Below are 24,048 nucleotides of genomic sequence, written 5' to 3' on the forward strand. Positions count from 1 at the left end.
AACCCGATCCCCCAATATAGACTTTTTAATAAGTATGTTGCGGCGTGCAATCCGATCCCCCAATATAGAATTTTTAATAAGTCTATTGCGATGTGCAATCTGATCCCCCAATGTATACTTTTTAATAAGTCTGTTGTGGCGTGCAACCCGATCCCCCAATATATTCATTTCAATCAATTTTATTGCGGCGTGCAACCCGCTCCTCCAATATATCCATTACCAATTCTTATAGAAGAAATTGCCCCAATAAATGCAACAATTAATATAAAATCTTTAAGACAACAAGCATACAATAATTATGATTTATTTATGAACAAACAATGACAATTAGCAATTAATTATGAAAATCGTGGAGAAAATAGGCAGTTTAATATTTAGTATGCTAAATGTCAAATAATAATTAAGACACATAAATCAAATAGCATGTAACAATTATTGCAGGAATTCAAGAATTAATATTTGACCAAGAATAGGAGAGAAACAATTATTATAACAATTAAGTCGAGTATTAAAACAAATTTAGGATTTTCAAATAATTATGCAAACAATTAATTTGACGACGTATAGACACTCGTCACCTTGCCTATACGTCATTCACATGTATTTCACATAACAAATAATTCATGAATTCTATTCCCTCAAGTCAAGGTTAACCACGACACTTACCTCGCTTTGAAAATTTTAATAAATTATTCGACCACAACTTTTCCTTTTGAATTTGTCTCCAAAAGCGTCAAATCTATTCACAAAAAATTCGATATACTCAATAAGAATCATAGGAATTAATTCCATATGAATTTACTAATTTTTTGGATAAAAATCCGAGATTTATTTCAATATTTGACAGTGGGACGCACATATTAAATCCTGAAAAAACTCGCGAAATCCGAACACTCGTTCCGCTATGAGTTCAACCATACAAAAATTATCCAATTTCGATGTCAAATGGACCTTCAAATCTTAAATTTTCATATTTGGAAGATTTTTTAAAAATCTGATTTTTCCTCCATAAATTCACGGATTGATGATGTAAATGAGTATGAAATCATGAAATATAATCAATATAGGATAAGGAACACTTACCCCAATGTTTTCCCGTAAAAATCGCCTTACCCGAGCTAAAAAATTGGAAATAGTTGAAAATGGGTCAAAATCGCATTTCCAGAACTTAAGTTCTATTTTAAAGATTTTTATTCATCGCGATCGCGGAAATTCGTTCGCGATCGTGTAGCACAATTTCTGCCTAGGTGAAATTTACTCTTCGCGATCGCGAATAATTGTTTGCGATCGCGAAGCACATTTTGGCTGCCCATTTTATTAACTCTACGCGATCGCGTAAATGGTCATGCGATCGCGGAGTACCTTTTCTCAGCCTTACGCGATCACGTACTTACTTGTGCGATCGCGTAGCACAATTGACGTGCCTAGCTTCTGCCTTCCTCCCTTCTACGCGATCGCATCTTATCCCTCGCGTTCGCAGTTCACTGGGAGTTTACCTTCCGCGATCGCATGCCTATCTTCGCGAACGCGAAGGGTAAAACTCACGACTTACAATTTCCTCTTCGCGATTGCAGGAATTGCTTCGCGATCGCGAAGCACAATGCGCCATATGACAGCAGAAGCTAAAAACCAGAATTTTTCTAAGTTCAAAATCATCCCATAGCCTATCCGAAACTCACCCGAGCCCTCGGGGCTCCAAACCAAACATGCACACCAGTCCTAAAACATCATACGAACTTGCTTGCGCGATCAAATCGCCAAAATAACACCTAGAACTATGAATTGAACACCAAATCAAAGGAAATTTTCAAGAAAACTTTAAAACTTATATTTTTACAACCGGATGTCCGAATCACGTCAAATCAACTCCGTTTCTCACCAAATTCGGCAGACAAGTCATAAATATTATAGTGGACCTATACCGTGCTCCGAAATTAAAATACGGACCCGGTGTCAATAAATCCAACATCAGTAACTTCTTAAAAATCATTAAGTTTTCAAACTTTTAATTTTTCCTCAAAATTCCATATCACTTCAGAATTCAATTCTGGGCATATGCCCAAGTCCCAAATCACGATACAGACCTATCAGAATTGTTAAAACATTGATCTGAGTCTGTTTTCTCAAAATGTTGACCAATGTCAACTCAGTTGAGTTTTAAAGCTCTATTTCACATTTTAATTTATTTTTCACATAAAAACTTTTCGAAAAATTATACGGACTGCGCACGCAAGTCGAGGAGTGACAAATAGTGCTTTTCAAGGTCTTAAAACAAAGAATTAATTATTAAATTTAAAGATGACATTTTGGGTCATCACACCTCATCTCGCCATGAAGAAGGCCCACCCCGATCAAGAACAGGGACTCACCGGAATGAGAGAGGTATGCCACCTTTACTATCCGCTTACAATTTTTGTGTGTCACCGACAGAGATCATCTACGCCTTGGAGAAGCTCGAACCAAAGGTAAAATGGCCACAAATGATGAGGTCGGATCCGAATACCAGAAAATCAGACGCCCCCTGCGAGTTCCATCAAGAGCGAGGACACAAAACCGAAGATTGCATCACCCTAAGATAGGAGGTCATAAACATGCTACGACAGGGACACCTCAAAGAATTGCTGAGCGATCGGGGAAGGACCAACTTTACCAGGGGACGCAAACAACATCAAGGGCCTCCGAAGCCGCCCACACCATCCACATGATCATCGGTGGTGGGGACGACTCTTCCATCAACAACGTGAAGTTCATCATAACCCACAAGCTCAAACGGCCGATCACCCATGAATAGTATGATGAATTCGAAGAAAGTGTCATCTTCGATAAGTCAGATATCAACGGTTTGGCTTTTCCTCACTATGACACTCTCCTTATCACTTTACGAATTTTAGATACCGACGTAAGACAGATTATGATAGACGATGGGAGCGGCTCATGTATTATCCATCCTCGAGTACTCACACAAATGAAATTCGAGGAAAAGATAGTGCCACACTACATTGTTGCACCCCGTTTTCTCGCGAAAGTGGGCTTCGACATGGGACAACTCTTTTAAGGGAGGTATTAAAAGAGAAGAGTCACAACCTAATGGTTTTAAGGTGTGTTAGGGCACCTATTATGCAAATAACTCTGTTTGACTAGTCAACACCACTAAAGATCGGGTAAGGGCTCAAATTACCTCAAAGAGAAGGTATTAGGAACTCTTCGAGGTCCACAACTATGGGTCTCGGCCGAACTTAAAACTATGTGGATTACGTAATTAGGCTAAGTGATCAGATAAACAAGGAATATAAAAGTCGAAGAATTTCATTATAACACAATGAGAATTGGTAGAAATCTTAAGGACTACAAGCATACGACTACAATGATCTATATTAAATGACTAAGTGTGAATATAAAGTATATAAAGGAGAGTGGTGGTCCTAAGTGTTTTAGCCTAAAGGATCACCCTGTGCAACATAAATAATACTTTGCAAACTCCTTTTGAATAGGGGTTGCTCATAATCATCTCCTGCTACCCGATTACTATGTTGAAGTTGTTTACCTAAAGCGTTCTAATTCAATTCTAGGTCGCGTCCTATGCGTGCACTACCCGTCCCATGCTTATGGTTCAGGAGGCTTTGGACCTCTATTTGGGTGGTTCTAGACTTACTTAGGTTGCTCAAAATAATAAAAACTAATCGCGCATACAAAACAAATAGGACTGTACATAATAGCAAAAAGTAGCTCATATTAGCCTCCACACATAAACAAAGAAGCACGCAGACCGATTTTCAGATTTAAGTAGTGGAACAATTCGAACTTAAGATTTAGAGTCCTTTGGTCCTATAAGCATGATCTCTATGTGATTCCAGTATCAAACAAGTAATGTTGCATTTTTAGGCTAATGTACGGATAGATTAAATCGTTATAAATCCTATAGGCATGGTCTCTAAATGATTCTGATTTCCAGTAATACATAGGCAGCGTGGTAATTTATGGATTAACGTATAGGAAAATTGAATGTTGCAAGTCCTATAGACATGATATCTAATCGTTTTTGCGTAAAAGGTTAGTGAAAACAATCATAGCTCTGAATTACAAATGCTGGTATTATAAGCATGCATCTTAACATGCGACAGTGTAATAGAAAACAACGGGAATGGTCGATTAGAGTATCAGAACCCTATAGCCATGATATCTAGATGAGCAGTACACCAAAATAATTGAAGTAATTGATAGACAGATTATTTGAAGTCCTATAGGCATGATATTTAAGAGTGTTGAATAGTAGACATGGGAACAGGTGTAGCAGATATCGGAACTAACATGTTTGACAAGTTAAGTGAAGTGTGTGCATGACTCCTATAGGCATGATGTTTATCAGTATATAGAAATAAAACATGTTAAACAACAAGTAGAGCACATAGACCCTATAGACATATTCTCTACCCTTTCATACAAGTATTAGAATACCCCAGCTCCGTTTTTACTAATTTTCTCATCATTTAATTTTACAAGATATTACAGATCACTATTAAATAATTGCATGCCCAAATAGCAGGCTCAACTATTGCACTGCAATCCATATCTTCTTCATCTAGAAACAACTTCCTCATGCCATCTAAGATTTCATCTTCCTCAGATCCCTATATCATGTCACCTTGATGGAACATATGGTGCAGAGGTGGTACCGGGTGTTCTAGAAGATAATAAGGAGCATGCCATGGTGGTGACCAATCCTGGTATTCCTACCACGTGTATTCATATCCGAGTCTAAAAGTCATGTCATGATGTTGTGGTTGTATGGGTTTGGTGATCCCTTGAAGGTTTTTACCGAGACCTTTGCCAGGTTCATACCCTGTCCATAGCAGTATGCTTTCTATATTGTTGCTCCACCATCGGTATTTTTCAATTGTGTTGACTCGCTCAATGCGATGGTATGTTTCTCCACCTAGCTTTTTCCTATTTTCGATGACTGGAACGGTCTGATTGGTGTAGATGGGGTTACTTCCATCTCCATGAATAATCACTTCCTGATGATTCCATTCAAACTTCACAACCTGATGCAGGGTTGAAGCCACTTCCCCGACAGCATGTATCCATGGTCGTCCCAACAACAGGTTGTAAGTAGAAGATATATCTAGCACTTGGAACTCGACATCAAACTAGGTCAGGCTTATCAGTAGGCTGAGGTTGATTTCTCTAATGGTGGCTCTTTGAGATCCATCAAACGCCTTCACATTCATGCTTCCCATCCGTATCTCGTGCAGGCCTTTACCTAAACCTCTTCAGAGTAGTCAGTGGGAATATGTTGAGACTTGAACCCCCATCTATCAGGACCCTGGTGATGAACTTATCCTCAAATTGCACCATGAGGTGTAGTGCCCTGTTATGACTTAGTCCTTCTAGTGGTAATTCATCCTCATGAAAGGTGATTTTATGGCTTTCCAATACCTGCCCGACCATGTTAGCCATCTCCTCACTAGTGAGGTTGGTGGGTACATAAGCTTCACTCAACACTTTCATCAAAGCATTCCTGTGTGTGTCGGAGTTTTGCAACAGTGAAAAGATGGATATCTGAGCAGGAGTTTTGTTCAAATTATCAACAACAGAGTAATCTATTGCTTGTAATTTTCTCCAAAGATCATCGGTGCAGTCTCGACAATAGGCGGCTTAGATGCAGCTTCCTGGCTTATTCCTCCCAGGTTCTCAGGTGTATAAACTCTGTCGGTTCTAGTCATGCCTTATGCCGCACCTGTTTCCTCCATTTTTGCTTTTCCCTTTCTCCTTGCTTCCGCAACATAGTCCCACGGGATGGCATCAAACTTGTACGATGGTGTGGGAGCTACCATCACAGTGAAGAGTGTAGTTACCTCGACTTCAAATGGTTCTTGTGTTTGTACCACAACTGGTGTGAGGGTGACCGGAGATGTTTTAGGATCATCTCCCTCTCGAATGAGTCTGATTGATCCCTTCGGATCCCATTCCTCGTCAGTATCTATCACATTTACTCCCTTACCTATGTGATCTAGGAGAGGGTTATTACGAACATTTGGTGCATCTTCCTTTACCTGTATGGCCTTAGTGTCGATCGGTGTCTGAATCTTGTCTTTCAGGGTGAAACACTCATCAATAGTATGACCCTTCATGCCTGAATGATAGGCATATATTTTGTTGGGGTTAATCCACTGGGAAGAATTCTCCATGGCAACGACAGGAATGTGAGTGACATAACCAGCAGCCTTCAGTCTCTCGTATAGTTGGTCTATGGGTTCGGCAATTTGGGTGTATTGTCTAGGTGGTCTTCGGTTAAAATTTGGTCATGGTTTTTGGTAGTTTTGGAGGGTAGGTGGTGGAGAGTGGTAATATGTGGGTTGAGTATTATAGGCATGATAGGTGGTAGCAAGTTGTCGGTATCTGGGGGGTGAGGGTTGGTACATGGGTGGAGGTGTTTGGTATGTCAGAGGATACTTGGGACCTTAGGTTACCATTACGGCACCTACTTCTTTCTTTTTCGAAATACATCCCGATTGTAAAGCTTTGTATGTGGCCTACATCGCCTCGAAGTTGGTTACCATCCCACTCTTAATCCCTTCTTCTATTCTTTCTCCTAGCTTGATGATGTCGTAGAATTTGTGATTTTCAATAACCATCAACCTTTCATAATACTGCGGGTCTTGAGCTCTGACGAAGAACTTATTTATTTGTCCTTCTTCAAGTGCTGGCCTTACTTTCGCAGCTTCTGATCTCCAACGAGTAGCATACTCGCATAAAGTTTCTGTTGGCTTCTTCTTGAGGTTTTGAATGTAGAAAATGTCTGGCGCATTTTTCGTGTTGAATCTGAATCTATCCATGAAGTCTGATGCCATGCTTACCCAACTAACCCACTTCTTCGGGTCTTGACTGATGTACCAAGACAAAGCATATCCTGTGAGGCTTCGCATGAACAACTTCATACGGATTGGTTCATTCTTGCCTACTCCTACAAGTTTGTCACAGTATGTTCTCAGATGCACTTTCAGTTCACTAGTCCTGTTGAACATTTCAAACTTGGGAGGTTTATAACCCTCCGGCAGTTCCACATCCGGCTGAATACATAGGTCCTCATAGTTTAGACCTTCAACGCCTATACCGACTTCAGCATTCTGAACTCTACCAATGAGCTTCTTGAGTTCCTCCGCCATGTTCTTAATAAGCAGGTCTTTTTCGGTCGATTCGGGTATGTATAGGCCTTGTTGCAGAGTATGGGGTAAATTTTCCACATATATCGGATTACTTTGGTGAACTCCGGGAACTTGGGTATAAGGGTGGTCATTAGTTGAGTTTTGGGGATCAGGAGTAGGTTGTGGTGCATTATGGGGAGTGTGATAAGTAGTATTTTATGGGTATTGAGCTGGATGATGAGGGTGCTGTTGAGGAGTTGGTACTGGTGGTGGATTAAGGTTCTAAGGAGGTGTGGGATACTGGTATATTGCAGGAGGATTTGGTGGTAGGTTTTGGTTTTGTGTGTTTTGTGGTGGTGTCTGGTTTTGGGTAGTCGGATTTTGCAGGTTAATGTCAGGGACATTGAGAGTGAGGGAAAGGTTTGCCAAGTTTCGAACCTGCTCAAGTTCGCATTGTAGTTCCAAGATTTTCTGTTCCAGACATTAGACCAATTCATTCTGCACCGGAGTACTTTGACCATCCGAGGTTTCAACGTTTTCTGCCACGGTAACGTTGTCTTTTCTGATACCACTCAAATCATCCATCTTCCCTTTTCCTTCGCCTTTGGGATTGCTTGGTGCAGGAGGAGGTGGAGGACCTCTGGATCTAATGTGATATGCTGACGATGCCAGTATGCATGAACCAACCTTGGGGAATGGGAATAATCAAAAGAAAGAAAAACAAAACAAAAGGTAGCCAAGTTAGTAAGAAATATTGAAAGAATGCTTCCGGTATTAAAACATGTTTTGCAAAGTCATGTAATAATTCGCGTCCTAATTTGGGGGACCTCATTATGCCTGAGGTAGGCCTAAGCGACACATAGACTTGGAGAAAATCTATGCCAATAATTGCGTCATTTCATTAATGCGAAAATGAGCTAAACCTTTACTAAGTCAACAATAATAATAAAGTTACTAATGGCATTTAGCCTTATTACAATCGAAATCTAAAGCTAAGCTAGAAAGCAGTAAAGAATATCATTTCCTAGTCTACTTGGTCCTTGAAGGACCTTCCCCGTGCTTGGCTCTTTTGACTCCATCAATCAGGTTCCCCAGATCGCACATATCCAACAGTAGGTAAGCCTTTGCTAGATGCCCTCCTTCACTGCCATCTGTGCTTTGACAATCTAAGAGTCTCTTCCTTATCTTTCCTTCAAGCTCCATCAATCCTTGTTCCAAGTATTCCAACCTCTCTGTTGACTTAGTGGAAATTTCTTTCCATTCTTTTATTGTTTCTATATTCACTTTGTGTTGTTCCAAATGTTTAGCCTCAGACTCGAAAACCCTTTTGCGCAGCCTTCTATACTTAACATGTGCCTCAACAGCATCATCTATGATCATGCCTTTCAGACTGACTCCTGGCTTGACGTCTCCCGCTATATCGTCCACCAACCACGATAGATAGAAGTACACATGACCGACATAATACCTGTCTGGCGCAATGGTTTATTTTTCCACAATGATCTTCTTGTTCCACATATGTTGCGCCTCAAACTTGAATGGAATGATGTCTCCTTTGAAATCTGCCTTGTATTGGACCATGTTGGAAACCCGAGGTATGACCTATTTTCTTCCCGCTTGTCTCATTACCCTTATAGGAGCATAAAGATAGATGCCTCGCAACCCTATCAGTACCAGATGAGTAGTCTCTCTTGACCTGATGATGAACTTACTGCTAGGAAACCACTCGAACATCCAATGTACTTGTTCGTCTGTTAGATTGCTGAAAAAAGGCACCCAACTTAAAGTATTTACAGGTTGTGCAAAACTGTCTGGGATAAACATCATTTTCTTTGGGTGATGGTAAGCTATGTAGTCATTCAACGGCCGTCGTAGAAGCTCTTGACGATATTCTCCTCTCTGAAAGTGTTACAATAACCAAACTTGTAGTAACAGATTACAACCTTTGAAGTGTCCAAATCCCTGCTTGCATCGATCTAGAGCGCGGTACATTTCAGCTAAGATCATAGGGATGATGGTATAAGTTTGTCCTTCGATGCCTTCCATCAAAGTCCTGGCGACCATGGCTAAGCGAGTATGGATCCTTTCCTCTTTCATTGGAAATATCAACAACCCCAAGAAGCAGACGATGAAAACATAAACTCGGTGGTGCGACCAACACAAGGAAGTAATGGCAAGTTCATCATGATGAAGACGATATGACTTACTATGCCCATACCGTTCATAAAGAAATTTGAAAGGGATGTATGACTTCTTTAAACAGAGCAGCTCGTCATTTTTCTTGAAACCCAGCATTTTTAGAAAACCGCGGGGGGTGCGATTCTCTAGCACTAGTAATCCCAGACTATCCCATGGCAGCTTAGCAAAGCCTCCTATTTCCTCCAGGAGAGGAGTCATTTCTATGTCGCCAATTCGAAAGACGACCCTTTTCTCATCCCAAAACATGTTAGCGGCCTCAATCAATGACCTATTTGGCTGAATGTTTAGCAAGGATGGCAGGTTACCCAATACTCTTCTCACATGGTTCTTGTCGCAAGGTGCAAGGTCTTTCCACTAGTCAAGTAGCAAAGGTGGGATGTTTTGGACCATACCGAACCTGGGGACTTCGTGCCTCATTTTTTGCAAGCAAACAAAAGTTAGCCCTTTTCCCCCTTCAGATTTAACTATTGACGCAATAATGATCAACATATTGGATCATTTTCTCCACGAAATGCACATAATATGATAGTGTCCATTGGGATTGGGGGAATCCCGTCGGACTTTGGACAAGGTTTATCTTAGCGAGTTGTTACGTTAATAACGTTCCAATTCGTGCTAGGTTTAGCATGATGCATGTACATTTTGAGTTGGAGTAGGATTTCTAGAATGGTCTAGACTGGTACTCCCAAGTGGACAACTTGAGAGGGAAAGGTACAGGACCGTCGATTGCACCACTGATCGACTAGTCTACCATAAATAAGCCTTTCCAATTTTAAAAGGGTAATTTTGGAAGAGCGCGAGCACTCATCAAGCGCCGCTATGTTGATAATTGGCACGAGTGGAGTATGATGTGGAGCATGTTTTATGCAGAGATGATAACACGTTTCCAAGTATTTGAATGATAAAATATCTAAAAGCAGTAAATAAGATAGCAAAAGTAATCATGGAAGGAATAGAAAAGAAAAACAAAAGGAAGAAGTCAGTTTAGTTCGTAGAATATATGCAAGAATGTAATAAAGTAAGTAAGGAAGTAGGCATGATATAGCAATTTTGACAAGATAAAAGACCGGTCATAGCAAGTAAAGGTGAATAGGGGGAAGGGATGTGCATGTCATAGCAGATTTAAAAAAATAAAGGTGAGTAGGGGAAGGGATGTGCATATAACAAATAAAGCAATCCACATAAGCCAAGTTCATTATGGTAAGAGCCTAAGTGTAAATCCCCAGCAGAGTCGCCATGCTGTCGCACCCCATTTTCTCGCGAAAGCGGGCTTCAACGTGGGACAACTCTTTTAAGGGAGGTATTAAAAGAGAAGAGTCGTCACCTAACAATTTTAAGGTCCGTTAGAGCACCTAATATGCAAATAACTCTGTTTGACTAGTCAACGCCACCAAAGATTCCATCAAGTTTGATCGAGTCATAATAGGATAAGTCTTAGTTTCAAACATTTAATACTATGTTCTTAGTATCTAGGAGAGAAGTAAGGCATGAAGCAAGAAGATCACGGGATTCTACCAGACACAATTTATAATATAATTTATCCCCCCTCCCCCCGAGCATGGTTACCCTGGCACATGCATATATGCTCGTCACCTCATATATGTATCACCCTCGCATGTAGAAAACAATGTAAAATAGTAAGAAATATTCCCTCAACAAAGTTAGGCAAAACACTTACCTCAATTCGGCTAACTCAACACTCAATCTAGCCTTTTTCCTTTACAAATTCGCCTCCGCCCGGCTCAATCTAGCCAACGATGACTTGAATACATCACACAATGCAAGAGAAAATAATTTCAATTAATAAAGCTATGACTTTTATTAGATTTCTATAAAGTCAAACCCGAACTCTCCCCAGCGACCCAGACTTTGCTAATGCGATGGATGCTTCGCAATTACGACTGTCACATTTGCGACCAATACATCGCAAATGCGATGACACCAACACAAGGGCTCTAAACCAAATATGCATACAAGTATAAAAATATCATACGAACTCGCTCGCATGATCAAAACATTAAAATAACCTATAAAACCACGAATCGTACACCAAAACGCGTGAAGATTAATTAACCTTCAAGAACTTCTAGAATCGCAACCGAGCGTCCGAACCATATCAAATCAACACCGAATGGCACCAAATTCTGAAGACAAGTTCCATTTGACAAAACGAACCTACTCAAAGCTACAAATCATGCATAACAACATCGAAAAGATGAATCACAACTCAAGTCAAAATCAATGAACTTTGAAACTTCAACTTCTACAACTGATGCTGAAACTCCTCAAATCACCACCTGTTGACCTCACATTTTGCACACAAGTCACATTTGCCATTATAGACCTATTCAAACTTTCAAAATCGGAATCTGACCCCGATATCAAAAAGCCCACTCCCAGTCAAATGTCACGACCCGAAATTCCCACCTTCAGGACCGTGATGGCGCCTAACATTTCACTTGCTAGGCAAGCCATCGTTAGAATAATATTAACCATTTTAAAACAATTTTTAATTTTATTAATAACAAGGAAATAAATATGGAAGTAAGGTCTGAAATATAGTGAATAATCCATAAAAATAACGGTGTCTAAATACCCTCCCAGAATTGGTGTCACAAGTGCACGAGCTTATAGAATAATACAAATAAAGGTATGAATAAAATAAAGTTGTCTGAAAACAAAACACACAGCTAAAGTAAAGTAGATGGGGACTTCAGAACTGCGGACGTCGTGCAGTTATACCTCAAGTCTTCTATGGGTAGCTGAAATCCGAGCAAGTCTATAGTACGATGTTGGGACCAACTCCGAAATCTGCACAAGAAGTGCAGAGTATAGTATCAGTACAACCGACCCCATGTACTAGTAAGTGCCGAGCCTAACCTCGACGAAGTAGTGACGAGGCTAAGCCAGGTCACTTACAACAACTGGTACGCAATAATAGTAATAACAACAATAATAGAAATAAATCAAGTAACTCATTTTTAACAGTTGAAGCCAATTCAGCAGTCATAACCAATTATTATTTTTATCAATTTCCGTTGCAGCATGCAACCCAATCTCACAACATATTCATTTTCAATCCTCCCATATATTTATTTTTATCAAGTATATATAGACTTTTAAATAAGTCTGTTGCGGCGAGCAACCTGATCCCCCAATATGGTCTTTTAAACAAGTCTATTGCGGCGTGCAACCCGATCCCCCAATATGGACTTTTAATAAGTCTGTTGCGGCGTGTAACCCAATCCCCCCAATATGGACTTTTAATAAGTCTGTTGCGGCATGCAACCCGATCCCTCAATATGTTCATTTCAATCAATTCTGTTGTGGCGTGCAACCCGCTCCTCCAATATATTCATTTACCAATTCTTATAAAATAAATTGCCCCAATAAATGCAACAATTAATATGAAATTATAAGACAACAAGCATACAATAGTTATGATTTAATTATGAAATAAACAATGACAAATAGCAATTTATTATGAAACTCAAGGAGAACATAGGCAGTTTAATATTTAATATGATAAATGTCAAATAGAAATTAAGACACATAAATCAAATAAACATGTAACAATTATTGCAAGAATTCAAGAATTAATATTTGACAAAGAATAGAAGAGAAACAATTATTATAATAATTAATTCGTATCTTAAAACAATTTAAGATGTTTAAATAATTAAGCAGACAATTAAATTGACAAAGTATAGGCGCTCGTCACCTTGCCTATACATCGTTGCACATGAAATTCACATAGCAAATAATTCAGGGGTTCTATTCCCTCAAGTCAAGGTTAACCACGACACTTACCTCGCTTTGCAATTTTAATCAATTACTCGACCACAGCTTTTCCTTTTAAATTTGTCTCCAAAAGCTTCAAATCTATTCACAAATAATTCGATATACTCAATACAAATCATAGGAATTAATTCCATATGAATTTACTAATTTTCCGGATAAAATCCGAAATTCACTTTAAAAATTGACAGTGGAGCCCACATCTCGAATCTCAGAAAAACTTACGAAATCCGAACACCCATTCTGATACGAGTCCAACCATACAAAAATTATCCAATTCCGATGTCAAATGGATCTTCAAATCATAAATTTTCATTTTTGAAAAGTTTTATAAAAATTCCAATTTCTTTCATCTAAATCCGAAATAAATGATAAATATAGACATAGATTTATGAAATATAATCACTTTTGGTTATAGAATACTTACCCAATTCAAAGTTGTGAAAAATCGCTTTGGAATCGCCAAAATCCGAGACTCAAAACTCAAAAATGAGTCAAAATGGCTAAAATCCGATTTTATATGTTCTGTCTAGCATTTCCGCTTCTGTGAAAATTTGACCGCATCTGCGGAAAATTGACCGTAGGTGCAATTACACCAGAAGGCCAAAATTTCAGAATTTTCCTTAAGTCCAAATTTTGATTTGTTAACCATCCAAAATCCACCTGAGCCCCCCGGGACCTTAACCAATTATACTAACAAGTTCTAAAATATCATATGAACTTAGTCGAGACCTTAAATCACATCAAACAACGCTAAAATTATAATTCACACCTCGATTCAAACTTTGAGTTTTAAACTTTTCAATTTGCAAATGTCGTGCCGAAACATGTTAAATGAATCCGGAATGACTTCAAATTTGGCATACAAGTCAGAAATAACATAACGAAGCTATTCCAATTTCCAGAATCGGATTCCTGGCCCGATATCAAAAAGTCAACTCCGTGGTCAAATTTGAAAATCTTTAGCGTTTAAATTTCTAGTTTCCGTTAATTAGTCATAACTTGAGCCAGGGACCTCCAAATTAAATTTCGGGTATACGCCCAAGTCCCAAATCACGATACGGACCTACCAAAACTGTCAAAATACTGATCCGAGTTTGTTTGCTCAAAATATTGATCAAAGTCAACTCAGTTGAGTTTTAAGTCTCTATTTCATATTTTAATCTATTTTTCACATAAAAACTTTCTGAGACCGTGATGGCACCAAACATTTTACTTGCTAGGCAAGCCAACGTTAGAATAATATTATCTATTTTAAAATAATTTTTAAATTTATTAATAACAAGGAAATAAATGCGAAAATAAGGTCTAAAATGTAGTGAATAATTCATAAAAATAACGGTGTCTAAATATCCTCCCAGAATTTGTGTCACAAGTGCACGAGCTTCTAGAAAAATATAAATAAAGGTCTAAATAAAATAAAGCTGTCTAAAAACTAACACACAGCTAAAGTAAAGTAGATGGGGACTTCAGAACTGCGGACGCCGTGCAGTTATATCTCAAGTCTCCTATGGGTAGCTGAAATCCGAGCAAGTCTATGGTACGTCGTTGGGACCAACTCCAAAATCTGCACAAGAAGTGCAAAGTATAGTATCAGTACAACCGACCCCATGTACTAGTAAGTGCCGAGCCTAACCTCGACGAAGTAGTAACGAGGCTAAGACAGGTCACTTACAATAACCTGTACGCAATAATAGTAATAACAACAATAATAGAAATAAATCAAGTAACTCATTTTTAACAGTTGAAGCCAATTCAGCAGTCATAACCAATTATTATTTCCATCAATTTTCGTTGCAGCATGCAACTCGATCTCACAACATATTCATTTTCAATCCTCCCATATATTTATTTTAATCAAGTATATATAGACTTTTAAATAAGTCTGTTGCGGCGAGTAACCCGATCCCCCAATATGGTCTTTTAAACAAGTCTGTTGCGGTGTGCAACCCGATCTCCCAATATGGACTTTTAATAAGTCTGTTGCGGCGTGCAACCCGACCCCCCAATATGGACTTTTAATAAGTCTGTTGCGGCATGCAACTCGATCCCCCAATATGTTCATTTCAATCAATTCTGTTGCGGCGTGCAACCCGCTCCTCCAATATATTTATTTACCAATTCTTTTAAAAGAAATTGCCCCAATAAATGCAACAATTAATATGAAATTATAAGACAACAATCATACAATAATTATAATTTAATTATGAAACAAACAATGACAAATAGCAATTTATTATGGAAATCAAGGAGAACATAGGCAATTTAATATTTAATATGCTAAATGTCAAGTAGCAATTAAGACACATAAATCAAATAAATATGTAACAATTATTGCAAGAATTCAAGAATTAGTATTTGACAAAGAATAGGAAAGAAACAATTATTATAATAAATAATTCGTATCTTAAAACAATTTAAGATGTTTAAATAATTAAGCAACAAATTAAATTGACAAAGTATAGGCACTTGTCACCTTGCCTATACATCGTTGCACATAAAATCCGAAATTTACTTTAAAAATTGACAGTGGAGCCCACGTCTTCAATCTCGGAAAAACTTACGAAATCCGAACACCTATTCCGATACGAGTCCAACCATATGAAAATTATCTAATTCTGATGTCAAATGGATCTTCAAATCATAAATTTTTATTTTTGGAAAGTTTTACAAAAATTCCAATTTCTTCCATCTAAATCCAAAATAAATAATGAATATAGACATAAATTTATGAAATATAATCACTTTTGGTTATAGAACACTTACCCAATTCAAAGTTGTGAAAAATCGCTTTGAAATCGCCAAAATTCGAGACTCAAAACTCAAAAATGAGTCAAAATGACTAAAACCCGATTTTATGTGTTCTGTCTAGCATTTCCGCTTCTGTGAAAATTTGACCGCAGGTACGGTCTCTGCTTCTGCGGAAAATTGACCGCATGTGCGATTACACCAGAAGGCCAAAATTTGAGATTTTTCCTTAAGTTCAAATTTTGATCCGTTAACCATCTAGAAATCACCCGAGTCCTCCAGGACCTCAACCAATTATACCAACAAGTTCTAAAACATCATATGAACTTAGTCGAGACCTCAAATCACATCAAAACAAAGCTAAAATTACAATTCACACCTCGATTCGAACTTTGAGTTTTAAACTTTTTAATTTGCAAATGTCGTGCCGAAACATGTTAAATGAATCTGGAATGACTTCAAATTTGGCACACAAGTCATAAATGATATAACGGAGCTATTTCAATTTCCAGAATCAGATTCCGGCCCCGATATCAAAAAGTCAACTCCGTGGTCAAACTTAAAAATCTTTAGCCTTTAAATTGCTAGTTTCCGTTAAATGGTCATAACTTCAGTCAGGGACCTTCAAATTAAACTTCGGGCATACGTCCGAATTCCAAATCATGATACGGACCTACCAGAACTGTCAAAATATTGATCCGGGTCTGTTTGCTCAAAATGTTGACCAAAGTCAACTCAATTGAGTTTTAAGGCTCTATTTCACATTTTAATCCATTTTTCACATAAAAACTTTCCAAAAAATTATACGGACTGTACACGCATGTCGAGGAATGATAAATAGTATTTTTCAAGGTCTTAGAATACATAATTACTTATTAAATTTAAAGATGACACTTTGGGTCATCACATCAAACTTCTTAAAAATCCAACTTTCGCCAATTCAAGACTAATTCGACTACGGACATCCAAATTACAATCCAGACACGCTTCTAAATCCAAAATCACCCAACGGAGCTAACGGAACTGACGGAACTCCATTCTGAGGTCAAATGCTAAAAAGTCAAACTTGGTCAACTCTTCCAACTTAGAGCTTAAATCTTGAAGTTCATTCTTCCAAATCGATTCCGGATGACTTGAAAACCGACACCGACGATTTACGCAAGTCATAATACAACATGCGGAGATACTCGAGCCCTCAAAACACCGAGCGAAGTACAGATATTCAAAACGACTAGTCGAATCGTTACATGGACCCATTTAAAATTTCGCATACGACAGTAGCACTCTATTGTTATCTTCCTAACAAAACTTCACATGGCCTTCTCAATAACAAAATCTATCTGATTGCCTTTATATAGCTTATTAAACGTCATTACGTAATATAAATCAAAGGAAATGAAAACTCATTAAAAAAAATTAAAAAATAAAATAAAGGAACACGAAGGAAAATTAATCAAACGTCAACTTCTACAACGATAATATTCATGAATCCTCATTAAACTCATACAATGTAAATTGTAAAACAAAATTGAAAATCGTGTGTTTTAACGCATTAGCCTTGCATGTTGATCTCGAAATCTGAAATCATACTTTAATGTTTGGCGAGTAATAAATCGTCTACACCACGCGCATTATTTAATCTATTGTAACTGTTTACCTAGAGTATTATTTATTAAATAAAGTTATATATAATTTCATTTTAGCTGTTTTATTGTATAAATATTTTATTACATTGTTAGTACATCAAACTTAAATTTTTGAAGTTCAATGTTACCCTAAAACTTATATGTAAACCTCTTTTAACTATATAGACGCCAATACAACGAATACTTTTTCGCTAAAGACATAGATGCAAAAGAACTCTGAAAAGCTTTAAAAAATCTTTTATGTAATCAGCCCCATTTGGAAGATATTGAAGTTTGATAGAAGAACAAATTCCTAGTGCACTAATACGAATTTTGTATTAGCCGACAGATTTTTCAATTTTCCAGTATGCATGGATTAGTATAATTAGAATATGTTATATTTATTATAACTATAACATTGTCCAATGAGTTGACCACTTTTAATGTCATGGGGCCATTTTTATTTTGTCAGGTATAAACTTTTTATAATACAAAATAAGCCTCTTTGTTAATAATTCTTTTGTATTTTATCTATAGGCACAGAAAACTTTAGAATGTGACTTCTTCAATATTTATCAAATAACTTGATGATACTATTTTTTTTTCGGAGATTTACACAAATAGGTTATTTTTGTCACTATTTAAGTTTGAGCCGTCTAAATAAGGTGTTCAAAAATAACTCTCGCATCAATAGTTGAAGTTTAATTCCTATATGGTCGCAAGAAGACTTACCTTGCCACAGCTCAAACATGGATTACTAGATTTCTATTGGATGGACTTGCTACAACCTACAAGTCATTGCGCATCATCATGAGTTTTGTATACAATAAAAAATTAACTTCAAAATAAAAAATTCATATATTTTGATAGTAGATCTTTAAGAAATTTCACGATGACACCCCCCCCCCCTCAAATTAGGTCCAAATAGCTTCAAATTTTATATCCAATATTCCAACAACAATAGACTTAATAAACTCACTTTGCTCTTCATCAATCAATCTAACAAAACTCATTAATGGCATTTTTTTAAATTTTAACCAAACCAATTCAAATCAACCACAAGTAAGAAAGGGAAAAAGAGAACTAAGGAGGGGAGCAAGTTTTAATGAATGTCCATAAGAAGGATATCCAAATGAAATGTCTTAGTATTATTTCATAACATCTTAACCTTAAATGTATCTTTTTAACTATTGAAAAACTTTAATATTAGTCTAGCACCAAATTGTGATCACACAAATCATAAATAATCACTAGATGAATCAAAAATGTAAAATAAACACAAGTAGAAAAAAAAACAAGAAAAAAACTAACATCAAACAATCGACCTACTGTGCACTTTAATATCTCACGAGCAACAAATTAAATGATATAAGTAATGATCTCTCAATAAATAAACTATTTAACACAAAGACAAACAAAACAAAAGATGAATGTAAAAAAATTCTCACATGTGAAAAATCTTGGGCCCATGAGCATGGGCCATCTTTTACTAGTATGAAGAGAAATATTGATAAGAAAAAAATATCATGTATAAATTTAGTTATTATCTTTAAAGTTTAGTAGTAATATTTTTACTTTCTTTGCAAGAAATAATTAACTAATGAAAAAAGGGAAATGATTGACCCTGGAGAAATCTGAAACAAAGAGCTCAATTTTACAATGAAGATTCATGGTGTTGAAAAAAGAAAAGAAAAGATATGGAAGAGAGGAGCATGTATCTTGACTTGAGAATTGGATTTGTAAAAGCATTTGGATTGTATCAATTGTGAGGAGAAACGGACCCACATACCTAAGGTTTTTCTTCACTATACAAATTAAAAGAAAAAGAAAGAATTAATAATAAAAAAGAGAAAAAGCAGCCCATGTGCTACTGCCAACTCGGAGAAATTGGCGTGAATTCATCTTTTAAATCCAAAGTAACTTGTAACTTGCCAAGTTGAAATAAAAAGTTGCCAAACATTCAATGCACACTACTCTTAGAAACATCTATAAATAGAGATACAATTATGTCACGATCCAAAATCCAACTAGTCGTGATGACACTTAACCTCACCCGCTAGGTAAGTCATATAATACAATCCGATTCAATTAATATTTAGCTGGCTCTAATACACTCCCCAAGGATTGGTAGTACAAATCATGAGTTTCTAAGATTTAGAATTTACAAAGCTGGTGTGAAATAAAAACATGTCATCTGTTTGCATTATACATGAACATATTAAAATTCTAAAGCTACCATGAACAAGAGGCAGCAATAACTGGGATGCACATATATCTTCAGATCCAGCTCTCGCCGTACGCAGCTACATCAGCATCAGAAATCTGCACGCAAGGTACAGAAGTGTAGTATGAGTACAACCGACCCCATGTACTCAATAAATAACAAGACTAATCTTTGGGCTGAAAGTAGTGACGAGCTCAACAGGTATAGTCCAATACAAAATAACAGTACAGAAATGTAGGCATACTTTTAAGTTCAACAGTTAAACTCATTACAAGTAAAATAGCTCAATTCTAAATGATATGAGGAATATGACATCTCTATATCTATATGTCAATGTACATATTGTATGTGATGCACTTCAGTGGAAACCTCATATACTCAAATCTCAAAATACTCAATCACTCAGTACTGTATATGGCCAATCCAGCCCACGGAAGATTCATCCCATATATATATATACACATCGACTGATAGTCAGTCACTCAGTACTGTATAAGGCCAATCCAGCTCAGGAAAAGATCCATCCCCAAATATAAATGATTCGGACAAGATCCATATCCAGAGAAGATACATCCCTCAATATAAATAATTCGGGCAATATCCATACCCAGGGAAGATCCACACCTCAATATAAATGATTCGGGCAAAGATCCATACCTAGAGAAGGTCCACCCCTCAATATAAATACTTCAGGCAAGATCCATGTCCAGGGAAGATCAATCCCTCAATATAAATGCTTCGGGCAAGATCCATACCCAGGGAAGATCCATCCCTCAATATAAATGCTTCGGATAAGATCCATGCCCGAGGAAGATCCACCCCTAAATATAAATCATCTACGCTCACTATGGGAGGTGTAGACTCCGGAGGGGCTCCTTCAGTCCAAGCGTGATATAAAGCCAATATGGCTTGCTGCAGGCGGACAACCCCGATCCATATAATAATAAAGCCGATATGGCCTGCTGCAGGCGGGCAGCCCCGATTCATATAATAATAATAATAATATAAAGCCAATATGGCCTGCTACAGGCGGGCAGCCCCGATCCCATAAATATCCTCACAATGGATGGGCATGACTGAGTATGAAATGTACATTTTTAAAAACAATTAAATTCAACAGCAATACGACGCTATGGGTCCCAAAAATATCGGCACGTAGCCTAAACACGATCTTTAATATGAGTCTCAACTCAATTTCTCTAGCATGTGGAGGATATGCGGATAATAACATGATTCTTTAATTTTACAACTCCACAGAATTTATTCAAGTCACAATTTCTATGGTGCACAGCCACACGCCCGTCACCTAGCATGTGTGTCACCTATAAATAATTTATATAACACAAAATTCGGGGATTCATACCCTCAGAACCAAGTTTAAAATGTTACTTACCTCGAACAAGCTGAATTCGATGCCGATCAAGCTAAACAATACTCTGAAAATTCCATTCCGCGCGTATCAACCTCCATACGCCTTCCTATCTCCTCAATTCAAGCCAAACGATCCGTATCTATTCAAATAACGTGCAAATAAATCACAATTTACTCCAATTCTTACAAATTAATAATTTATGAAAATTCCCAACTCTGCTTGAAAAGTCGACAATGGGGCCCACATCCCGAAATCTGACGAAACTCACAAAATCCAATAACCCATTCAATTACGAGTTTAACCATACTAATTTCATTCAAATCCGACTCGGAATCGGTATTCAAAACACGAAAGATCATTTTGTGAAATTATACAAATTTCTTCCGATTGCTTCTTCAAAATCAATAATCTAACGCCGAAAATGAAGATTAATCCATGAAATATAATCACAAGTGAGTCAAGAATGCTTGCCCCAAGTTTTGTGGTGAAATTCCTCTCCAAAATCGCGAAATCCTGAGGTTCCCAACTAAAAATACGAAATAATGGCTCAAAGGTCCGAAATAGAGGACTTATAACACTGCCCCGACTTCCTTCTTCGCGTTCGCGAGCCTCCCATCACGTTCGCGATGAACAAAATTCTCAAAATCCATTTCCAAACTTTCTCAGATAGCCTCTAGTATAATGGCCATAACCTTTAGTACAAAACTCCAAATAACAAATGGTTTGATTTTCTGAAAACTAGACATCAAGGCTATAACTTTTATTTGTTGATCATCTCCCAATTCCTTATATATTGTGAGATATAAGTTTCCAAAGTTAGACGATGGATAACATAAATTCCTTCTTCGCGAACGCGAAGAACAAAGTCCCAGCAGAAAAATCCTTCTTCGTGAACGCGAGAGGCTCCTCGCGAATGCGAAGAAAAACACCAGACATCAGAAAACCAGCAACCAAAGTAGCCCAAAATGATCTGATAATACCAGAAACATACCTGAAATACACCCGAGGCCCCCGGCACCCCAACCAAATATACCAACAAGTCCTAAAACATCATACGAACTTAGTCGAGGCCTCAAATCACATCAAACAATGCCAAAAATATGAATTGCACCCAAATTCAAGCCTAATGGAACTAAGAAATTCCAACTTCTACATTCGATGTTGAAACCTATCAAATCAAGTCCGATTGACCTCATATTTTGCACATAAGGCATAAATGACATAACAGACCTATTTCAATTTCCAGAATCGGATTTCGACCCCGATATCAAAAAGTCAACTCCCCGGTCAAACTTCCAAACTTAAATTTTTATTTTAGCCATTTCAAGCCTAATTTAGCTAAGGGCCTCCAAATAATTTTTTCGAACACGCTCCTAAATCTAAAATCACCATACGGAGCTATTGGAATCATCAAAACTCGATTCGCGGGTTGTTTACACATAAGTCAACATCCGATCAATATTTTCAACTTAAGCTTTAAACCTTGAATTTTATTCTTCCAAACCAACTCTGAAATACCTGAAAAGCAAAATCGGCAATTCACATAAGTCATAATATATCGTATGAAGCTATTCAAGACATCAAATAGTAGAAAGGAGCGGAAATTCCCAAAACGACTGATCGAGTCATTACATTCTACCCGATTTAAAAATACGTTAGTCCTCGAACGTGCCAAGAGTTATTTCCAAGCCATCAAATCACTATTCCACCTTACCACGCACATACCCGGAGGGTGATCCCACGCCACCCTATTTCATATAGGCCTGACGACACAACATAAATGAAGATCATTAATTTAGCCTTGGCCCGTGAACCTTGGAATTTAATTTCCAACATTCGGAATTTCTTTTCAAGACACAAATCTCACATCTACACTCTATATATATCTGAACAAATTGTATCAAGCCATAGCCATAACCCAAGATGTAATCACATGATATACCACACAACTCGCATACTCGTAGTACCATTCCCGATCACAGTAACTATTCAAAACCAACCCGGTACTAGTATTAACCATATATCAAACAACACCTCGTTCCAAAACTTTGGTATACTGCTGATAATGAAAGAAACATGCGGAATCTCACGACCCCTTATCAGATCAACTAGTCATGGAGCTCTCTCGCCCCAACCAAAAATATAATCACTATCTAAGCCGACTTTCAATATTATCCTCCCAAATATACCATAATCAAATCCGATAGTACATATTCTAGGTCTGATGACCTTATATTATCAAACAAAACTATTCCACATACACGCCACACCAATATATCTCAATCCAAAAATTCTGCAATCCGTGCACCCAAAAATGGAAAATATCTCAACGAAGAGAACCGTATTGCAAGTTCAACAAGCACCACCACAACTGAAATGCTATAAGCTCATCATATATAGTAAAACCAAGACACATGAATCTAATAATGGTAACCAGCTCTTCTAGAGCTCACATTAACATCACCCGGACGGACAACTCATGTGCTATAGTATCAGTATATGGATACGCACGGACAACTCACGTGCCAATAACATAATCCGCCTGGCATGGTCACAGGCCTCCAGTCCAAGCATATCATACAAAAGCAATCAAATAAGTACACATGTATATGATAAATAAAATAAGATTTACATGCTCCTGGACTGGTATAAATAACATGCCATAGAGTAGGCATGTGCAAAGTGTTCTATCACAACTCAAATTGGTAAGCTAACACAGAATAAGTAACTACCCGGTTTATTCAGGGAATTAGCATCTTTGTAACCTCAACTATAGACCAGATAGTTGTCACGATCCGAAATGCCCACCTTCGGACCGTGATGGCCCCTAACATTTCACTTGCTAGGCAAGCCAATATTAGAATGATATTAACCAATTTTTAAACAATCTTTAAATTTATTAATAATAAATAAATAAATGCGGAAGTAAGGTCTGAA

Source organism: Nicotiana tabacum, chromosome 2 (assembly GCF_000715075.1).
Source record: "Nicotiana tabacum cultivar K326 chromosome 2, ASM71507v2, whole genome shotgun sequence".
Classification (NCBI taxonomy): Eukaryota; Viridiplantae; Streptophyta; class Magnoliopsida; order Solanales; family Solanaceae; genus Nicotiana; species Nicotiana tabacum.